Source organism: Alexandromys fortis, unplaced genomic scaffold (assembly GCF_014885135.2).
Source record: "Alexandromys fortis isolate MF-2015 unplaced genomic scaffold, M_Fortis_MF-2015_v1.1 scaffold_18, whole genome shotgun sequence".
NCBI lineage: Eukaryota > Metazoa > Chordata > Mammalia > Rodentia > Cricetidae > Alexandromys > Alexandromys fortis.
Window position 1 is genome coordinate 4,578,135 of NW_026067897.1, and position 9,446 is coordinate 4,587,580.

The window sequence follows — 9,446 nt, forward strand, 5'->3', positions numbered from 1 at the left end:
CAGATAATTCTGCTAATATACTCACTGGAACTTGACAAATTGAAAAATCCATTCCCTGTATATTGTAATGGTTCAAGCAATGAAAATTTTATATCAGTATTGATAATGACATCCTTGGAACAAGAAAGACGTGGAGGCTGGAAGCGCATTGAATTAAAAAGAAATCACGTCAGGCATTGGAATCTGGAACGCGTGATTCCTGTCTTAAGCAGTGTTTTAGTTGCTCATCTTCATTAAGTTTTATTTGACAATAAACAATATATAGATGTGCAATATTAGTAAAATAAAAGAGGCAAAATACCCTTGATCCCAAAGACACAACCACCAATAAGCTGTTTGTCTTGTATGCCAACCCATGAGTGTTATTAATGCAGATTCGCAGCTCAGTGGGCATCACAAAACTGGAGCCAGCCCTGGAAAGGGCTGTGAAGGAAACCTGTTCCATGACTCTCACTGCACTAGGTTACTGTGGAAGTTCTCCCAAGCACATCAGAGAAGGACTACTCTGTCAGACCGGTTCTCATTGTCTTCACAAGTAGCAAGACAGCATTGACTGACAGGTTAGAGCGGTTCTTATAACCTGGCTGGCAGGTTCTTATGTTGCTTGCTTACTCTTATTGTTGCTGTGATTTAAAAAGTACCTGGGAAAAGCAACATAAGGATAGTTTTCTTTGCCTCGCACTTGGAGGATCCAGTTGGAGGTATTCGAGGAGATACAGCTGTAGTGGGTGAGGCATCTGCTCACATTGCATCTCTGGTCCAGAGCTCAAGAGGCAGATGCTGGTACTCACCTACTTTCCCCTTCCTACTCAGTCCTGAAATCCCACATAGACTGGTGTCGACCACATTCTGTGGTGGTGATGTTGCCACAATAAACGTCATCTATAAACATCTTCACGGACTTGCCCAGCAGTTCGACTATGTCCTTCTACTTCTTATCACGTTGGAAATTAGTATCATCCTTCAAGATTCCCTACACAGCCACTGTGCTCCAGGTTTGAGGGGATGCAGGCAATAGTTTCTGGGGTGGAAAACTAAATGGAAAAATGAAAAAAGAGTAGAAGATTTTGCTAAAAGGATTTATAGAAAGAGAATAAAGACATTTTAGGGGAAAATACCAGCCTACAAATAGCCCCTAATGGTGTGTGTCTCCTAGTATTAGCATACATACGTAGATCTTCACCCATCAAGTCAAAGTTGGCTGTTTGAAGACAGTGAGGGAAGCTGGGTGATACCATGGGTGATGTCGAGGCCGGTTCATCAGAGGTGTTGCTGGTTCAGCCTTGATCCTTGTGTCTCTCAGCACGGAGGAAAGCAGCCACCATGTTAAGCGACACTCAAAAGTCGCACAGAGAGCAGCAGCAGCATTCGGTTTGGCCTTGCCCCAAGTGGCAAACCATGTAAATGATCTATCTCCTAAGTAAATCTTCCTGCATAAACTGTGGCTTCAGATAACTACAGTATTAGACAGCATCCTACAGCAGCTGAAGAGGAGACCCTAAGCCAGAACTGCCTCGTTAGACATTTCCGAATTGGGAACTGGAGACATGCCTCAGTAGTGAAAGCCCTTGCTGCTCTTTCCCAGGACTCAGATTGAATCCCCAGCCCTTGGGTCAGGTGGCACACAATGGCCTGTAACTCCAGCTCCAAGGGACTTCTTTTTTTATTCTTCTTCTTCACAAATGTTAGCGTCATGCTTGTGCAGGAGCATCTTCTTTGTACTGTTCCAATTTTAGACTATGTGTTGCCAATGTGAGCATGAGCTCAAGGGGATTTGGTGCTCTCCTGGCCTGTTCAGGCACCTGCACGTGCGCGCGCGCACACACACACACACACACACACACACACACTCAAAATCTTAGAACTACTAATTCTCTTGTCCACAGATATTAGGCAAGAGAATAAGCCATTGTTGTTTTTCATTTGTTCAACTATGTTTCGAGGAGCCGTGTTACATGGCCCCTCTAACTATATATTCAAATAGATGGTGTGAGTTATATGTTTGACCTACAAGGCGACCGCCTTGTAGTTGTGGAGTTGCTAGGGGTGGAATTAGGCAGGTCTGGGTTTGAATCCTATGTAAGGTATTTCCCCAGTTATGTTCCTTTCTAAATCTGTTTCCTCCTCCGCTGGATAGTAATACATGTGCTCGTCTGTTACTTTCCCCAGGATCACACATCACGGGAACACATAACACGAGACCCATGTGTGATGGAGGAAGGTCATTGAGCAATAAAGAAACTGCTTGGCTGGCCCTGATAGGTTAAAGCATAGGTGGGAGGAGTAAACAGAATAGAATTCTGGGAGGAAGAGGAAGTGAGGTCAGACTCTGCTCTGCTCCTGGAGAGACTCTACAGCTCTGCTCTCTGGAGAAGAGACGCCAGGCTCAGCTCTCCCAGGCAGCTCCGACCCAGGATGGACGGAGGCTAGAATCTTCCCGGTAAGCGCACCTTGGGGTGCTTACACAGATGATTAGAAATGGGCTAGTCCAGGTGCGAGAGTTAGCCAAGAAGAGGCTAGATAGAAATGGGCCAAGCGGTCTTTAAATTAATACAGTTTGTGTGTTGTTATTTCAGGAATAAGCTAGCCAAGCAGCCGGGGTGCTGGGGATGCAGCCCCGCAGCTCCTATTTCAACACCATGTGCAAATCCTAAACTCCTGAGAGATGTAATACACGTGCACCTGCTTGTGAGTGAGTGGGGGGGTATGTGTGTACTCCCGTGCTTATTTATCTGTACCCCCTTACACTAAGCACTGGCTCAGTTAGCTGCTGGGAGAGACAGACGCTTTGCCTGTGCTCCCCTATGAATAAAATGCCTCGCTTGATGTCACCTGGGATCACACATTTCAAAGCCCCTCGGCTGAGGCTGGGGAAGTGGCTCAGTAGTGGAGTGTTCACTTAGCACAAGCTGTGTGAGGTCCTGGGTTCAATTCCCAACATCACGAAACTAAAATTTGCAAAACAATAAGAATTTCCCTATATTCGGAAGAACTGCTCCAACACAAGTGCTGTGTGATGAGACCGCTGGAAACCGCTGGAAACCGCTGGAAACAGCTAAGCGGTGAGCGGATGCTTCATCTGAAGGACTGGGAAGAGCAAGGGATTGCTAGGTGGTTAGGAGGGAAGCTGAGGCTTGGGGCGTGGTGCTGCCTGTGGGAAGCAGGCTGCACAGATGTGTCTGTTTCCAGGTCAGTTCCTGTGCGGTCTTCAGGAACAGAGGCTGGATTTTGAAAGACTGGATTGGAAAGACTGGGAGAAAAAGGAAAAGGAAAAGAAAGGAAATGAAAAGAAAAAGAAAGAACTTTATTCAGCTAGCCGACTGTCTGAAGATCTAAAACCTTCACAGGGCACAGGTGAAGGCATCAAGCGTCTGCTGATTTGAACCCTCTCGTTGCACTGCCGTAGCCTTTCTTGGCTCTCTGGGCTCCTGTGGTGTCGAGCAGTCGTGTGGACCTCGGCTATTATCATTCCACAGCCTCACTCTCCATTTTTGCCAATTCCAATTTGTTCTGAGCCCTGCAATAAATGAAATAAATAATAAATGAAAAGGCCAGAGGCAACAGTACCATCACCCTGCCAACCCAGGGGAGAAGCCACAGAGGTTGCAGGGCATCACCGCGCAGAAGATGGAAAACCGTGTCTCATGGGCCCAATTACCTACTGTAGCTGCTGAGATGAGAGGCGGTATGACTGTGACAAGGCTATCCTGGAAATAGTAGCCGATGATATAAGTTTAGATCTATTACACACACACACACACACACACACACACACACACACACACACAAAACCTTGAATCCAAAAGAGTCCAACTTAGAAAAACAAAAGAAATTGAATAACTCTGGGTTGCGCCCCTGCACACTGCACTCTCCCCATAGAAATGGGTATTTGCTATTCAGTAGTTACTACATTTTCTGAAATATTTAACTGGTAATTTTATTTAAAAAAAAAACTAAGACTATAAAATTTTGTATTTTAGATTCTTAAGGGCATACCACATAATTTAAATGAGATCATAGGCACAAGACCAAACTTAAAAGTCCGGCTTTCAGATCCATTGCAATATAATACATAATTGATGTATTCAATTGGTTATGACCACGGCGAAAGAGCGTGCAAGGTTAAGCTCAGGAGACTGGGATCAAGGTTTAGTTACCTCAAAATAACACCCTCCAAGGTCACATACCGAAATGAAAAGGGTGAAGGTCAAAGGGCAGCGTTGAATGAAATGGGACATAAATGAAGGAAACGAGAAATTCAGAGTGTGAACTCACACCACTGGCTCCACGGAGGAGCATCAAAAGGAAATTCAGGAAACCCTGAGAGCGCCCAGAAAACAGGGTTCCCACGCCTGAGCTACAAGAGGAGCCAGTTAGCGAATAAAGTCTAGAGAATTAGGTTTCTGCACAGTGAAGACATTTAAAGTGGCTCGCTTTTGTTTTTTAGTTCTGCCAGAACAGTTCAGTAGAGGTGAGTTTTCAGGATGAATCTATCCATATTGGTATTTGTACATGATTAGCCTCTAATGCATATCCTGTACATTATGAAGCACAATCTAAAGTCAGATTCTAGAGAGTAACAATGAGTAAGTATGGTTAGACATTCCTTAATAGTCCTCCTGAGATCTTAACACTGGTGACCACAATACTATCAAGATTTAGAGACAAGGAAAAAGTTTACAGAAATAGAACTGGAACCAAGTGTTGTGAGCATACTTGCAATGCCAGAACTCTGGAGGACAGGGCAGGAGGATCAAAATTCTGAGACCAGCCTGAATTACGTATCTCAAAAGATAGAGAGATGGAAAGAAAAGGAAAGGAAAGGAACAGAAGGAGATGGGAGGGGGAGAGTAGAGGTAATGGGGGAGGGGAAGGGGGGACAGGGCACTGGGACCTACAAACATTTCATCATGGCCTGTCCACCTGATGCTCAAGAAAGCAGCGCATGGGTAGTAAAGGTTTTTCTTAATTGTCCCCAGACTCCCAACAATATCTAACTGTTCTTGCAGTTGTCAAAGACTACACTGTACCCACAAAGGACCACCATTCTCCCTCACTCCCCTGCTCTTTGGACCAATAGTGACACCAAGATTGTATCACAGTCTGTTTCTCCATGGGGTAGTGGCACTCAGAGTGGAAGACCGTAGGAAGAGTAATTACTTAAAACTCCAGTTAATTTTGGTTTGTGAGATTTTTTTTAATTTATCTGTAAGATTTTTATAACAAAATTTTGTAATATTGGAAATGCAAATATCCTCACCATAAAGTTTCCTCTGTGGTCGGATGGCTATTGGAATTCTGCATCTTGTAAGCAGTAGGATGACGGGTGATTGACAGCTACCAAAGAGTCAAAGATTCTCAATCAGAATCTTAGGACTCCGTGGAACAGTCTCCCCCGTTCTTCTAAAGAAGGCACAGCAGAGGAAGCAGACTGGGGAGACTGTGTCTCCAAACCAGCCTGGGTAGAAAGGCAAAGAGACGAGGGACAGTAGGTTGTGCTGCAGCTATACCAAGATTGGAAGACACTCCCTGAAGCATCATTTAGGGTGATCTTCAGCCATCAAAATGATGATAACCCCTAAGGACCCTATGCTCAGCTCCAACCCCTATGACAGTGTCCTTGACAGAACCAACCAGTGTTCAGGAAGTGCACTGGGTGGGGAGCCAGAGGGCAGTCTTGGGAGAGTGGGAAGAGGTAAAACTCAGGCGAGGGTGCAGTGCCCTGTGAGACTTGGGGAGGAGTCAAGATTGGGGGGGATGACAGGGCACCGGTGTTTTGGTGTGCAATTAGAGGTCCACATGGGGCCTGGCCAATGTAGCAATGCTCTTATGAGCAGATGCAATTCACTCAGCCCAGGAGCCACTAAAAGTGTTTTAAACGGGGTAACTAAGTGCAGTGGACAGAGCTTAAGGAAACTAATCTCATAGCGCTGAATAACGGATTGGAGGCATGGGGATTTAAGTATAAGAAACCAGTTCGATAATTATAGGCTCAATAATTTACTAATTTTGATACCTTATTAAGACATTTGAAAGGCCCCAGGCAGTGAGAAGCCTAGTAATAGGCTTAAAAAGGAAATTCTCAGGTATGAGTGCACAGAGAGATATACGGCCGCCTATTCGCAGATTAATGCATGTTAACAGCCATCAGAGCCTTCACAAAACACTGCATTCGTGACATAGTTTTGACCTGCACTCCCAAACATTGTTCCCACTCCCTCTAGATATCTCATCCATTATGGCCAAAGACATAAATCATGGGCTTTTTTTAAACCAATTTTAATTTTGCATATACAAAAAACTCATTTTGATGTTACTTTTGTTTAAAAAAAAAACAGAAGTATGGCCATGTATTTTTGTCTAGAAAAAGAAGAGAATGCTAAAAAATAAATGTAATATATCCTGCCTCACCTTCTTGACCTTTACTACATATGAAATACCTATTTTTCCCATTAGAATGTAAGGTTTTTGCAGGCAAACAGGACTGTTTTGCTTATTATGCAGGGGTTGCTCCTGAAATGTTCCTGGCTGAGTAAATTGTTCAGTTCTATGTAAATGTCACAGATAAATAGACACAACTCATCAATGGGATCAGCTGTTTAAAAACCACACCCTTCAACCAATCAAATACAGGCCTCCCAGAACCAAGGCTAATCCCCTCATTCCTTCCTTGCACGCTGGGAGGAGCCCTGTGCCGAACATTCATACAAACATGATCCCCTCGAGTTACCTGTGTGTACCCTTGGTCAATCTGGGTTATTGCACACGTGTGCTCCATGAATAACCTCCTCTGAGAACTGAATGGTGTTTGTTTTTATGATCTGTTTCATGCACACTCAATGGAGTGTGTTTGTACAACACCCTTTCTCTACATCTGAAGAGGCACCCTAACTTGTAGATTTTGAAAATAGCGCTCTTCAGTAACCCAAAAAGCATGTGCTACACAGTTTAGAGAAAAGACAGAGGGCGGCAAACAAGGGGAGCCTGGATGGATGGGGACACACATCACATAATAGATGATAATTACACTGGCGTGGACTAGCTGCTCTAATAAGCAGCCTCACACTTCAGTGACTCTGCATGACACAAGCAGAAGTCTTGCTCACCAATGGGAAATCCAGTCCAGGTGTCCTGTGTTAAACAGTCGTCCCAAGGAATTCTTCTCTGTGCTGCCCCAGCGACTCAAGGTCCTTCCATCTCCTGAACGGAACTTCAACGTGGAACCTCCACTTACATCCCCAGGGAAGGGAGACAAGAGAGGAAACGATTGAGTGGAGATTTTTACAGGCCAACAGTAGACATCAGAAAGGGCAGCAGGGGATAGAAAGGAAACACAGAAGGCAAAGGGAGCAGGTCTGGAAAATAGAGCATGGTCTCTTCCGCTAAATGGACCAAGTCTCTGTTTATCTCCTAATCAGTCCTTCCTTCCCAGTGATACTGAAGCCGAAAACAGCACAGACCAAGAGGCAGGATAGTACAGGAGGAAGCTAATACTATTGCTTTATATTAATTATACTGGGTTGAAGTGTGTGTGTGTGTGTGTGTGCGTGTTGTGTGTGTGTGATTTTCTATCAAATCCCTGGAAATGTTCTCCCAATCTGAGACTGTCTCATGAACTCCAGCACTGATTTCTTCTGGCAGCCATTCACAATCAGGCTGACGTATTTTAAATGGTTATTTTCACAAGAGCCTTCCATTTTCTTCATTCTAGTAGAGATGACCTTTATAAAAACCTAAGGCCTAATCATTTTAGTTAATTCAAAGCAGGTGAAAAGTATCTTATAGGAAGTCATTTGTTATGCACAAGATCAAGCTGAAATGTCACTCCCCTCTGTAACTCTCTCTCTCCTTGAGACTTCCTATCCCAGGTATAATTAATTGGCCCTCACCTATGTGTTCACAGCATTTTATAGATACTTGATTTGAGAATGAATCACATTTTAGTGTAGTTATTTGCTTACATGTTTGTCTTCTTTTAGTCTTGAGTTTTTCTGGGCTGAGGAAATACGCATCTTCAGGGCTGTTCCAAAACAACCCAGTTCCACTCTATGAGAGCCAGCTCAAGGTTCACGAGACATAGGAAGGAAGCAGACAGATCCAGGACAGCAAGTATTGAGGACTTACAAAATTGTGGTCCTGGGTATCATCAAAATACTTTAAGTGAGAAACAGGGATGTATATGATGGTCAGGACAGCACTGACTTCATCTAAGCTGAAACACAGCCAGTTTATCTCAAGCTGATATCAGGGCTGCCTGGCGTGTTCCCCTCTTGTTGAGTAGATCTTAAGTCTGATTAGAGAGTTACTGGTTTCCATCAAGATGCCACTGTACCCTTAGGGTTAACATGCCACGCTGGTCATTGATGCAGTTAATGGGCATCATATCTTGGTTGCATCCCTCCTTTGCAAGCTTACATTGAGAATAGGGGGAAAAGACTGTAAAAGCCAGTGGACCAGGGAGTTTGCAATGAGACTGTGTCTCCTGTTAATGCCAAAGCTAAGTCTCACTAACATGACTGCCCAAATATGAATGAATACAGACGACACCAATGGACGTGACGAAGTGGACATGGGAAAGCTCCTGAAACCTAAACCATGCACAGAAGATTGCAGGCAGCTGAGGAAAGCTGGAAGCAGGAAAGATAGCTTCCCCTTGGAAGAACACACCACTTGGTTGTTCAGTGACAAATGGCCAAGCCAGGAAACATACGTACAAGTAACATTATACAACCCGAGCAGGCTATGTGTAATATATATATATAATATTCATATATAGTATATGTGAATGCAATAACAATGAGTGAAATAAGATGTTACAGTTTTGAAAGAGAGCAAGGAAGGGTATATGGGAAGTTCAGAGGGATAAAATAGAATGGAGAAATATAAGTATTTTATAGTCACAGAAAGATTCAGCTTGCTTTCTTTTTATTTACTTTCTGCTGTTTATAGTAGATTAGAAAACAAACTAATTAACTGAATGAGCCAAAGAAAAGACCAAATCTGGACAGAAAGGATCACAGAAAGTCCCACATAGAGACAACTGCAAACAAGGTCCAGCAGGCTGGCCTATACTACGCTCGAGAAAAGGAGACGACAGACCTGGCTCCGAGCTTGCTAAGACTCAAGGCAGAAAGGGGGCTCAGCTACGCATCAAGGTCTTAGGCCTTAGGTCTTTATGAAGAAAGTAGAAGGCTCTTGTGAAAGTAACCATTTAAAATACCTGGTTTTGAATGGTTACCAGAACAAATCACTGCTAAAGTTCACGAGAAAGTCTCAGACAAAAGAAATTTCCAGGGGGTTGACAGAAAATAGGGGACACACACACACACACACCAAACTGTTTCCTTACAACAATGGCAGTTTATTTCTGTGTTTCAAGGTTTTATTTGTTTTGCATCAGCCCAGTGGTTCTGTGTCAAACAAGTCCTATAGCCACAGACTCTTTC

General features: G+C 43.8%; 1 long non-coding RNA gene across 1 annotated transcript; it reads right to left on the reverse strand.

Moving 5' to 3' along the window:
• Positions 1 to 3,373: 3,373 nt before the first annotated feature.
• Positions 3,374 to 8,298, reverse strand: LOC126514909 (uncharacterized). The gene is made up of 3 exons (XR_007595704.1): positions 7,962 to 8,298; positions 7,107 to 7,229; positions 3,374 to 3,517 (listed from the first exon to the last, which is right to left on the reverse strand). It is a non-coding gene; the product is annotated as an uncharacterized lncRNA (long non-coding RNA).
• Positions 8,299 to 9,446: the final 1,148 nt, after the last annotated feature.